We start from the raw sequence: 299 nt of genomic DNA, 5'->3' as shown, positions 1-299 counted from the left end.
AGATCCACAATCTTCTATAAAAGGAACTGCTGCGCTTTTGAGGACACTCAATGATATCACTGCAAAGTCCGGATTGCCCAACAGACTGGCAAAACCAATTTTGGGGATCAGGTTCCAACAGGTCTCTGGTCTTAAGGGAGTTAAGTCTATGTTGATGGTACAAGGGGAGGAGGATATAAAAATGAACTGAGTTTTCCCACACAAGGCATGTGGTGCCATGGTGGCCACACATGTCAACATGTCCCCAGGACGCCTCTCCTGGGAGCCAAGAGGAGTCTTTCAAAATTACCAGGGAAAGA

Source organism: Microtus ochrogaster, chromosome 2 (assembly GCF_000317375.1).
Source record: "Microtus ochrogaster isolate Prairie Vole_2 chromosome 2, MicOch1.0, whole genome shotgun sequence".
In the NCBI taxonomy this organism is placed as follows: domain Eukaryota; kingdom Metazoa; phylum Chordata; class Mammalia; order Rodentia; family Cricetidae; genus Microtus; species Microtus ochrogaster.
This window is presented reverse-complemented; position numbering follows the sequence as displayed.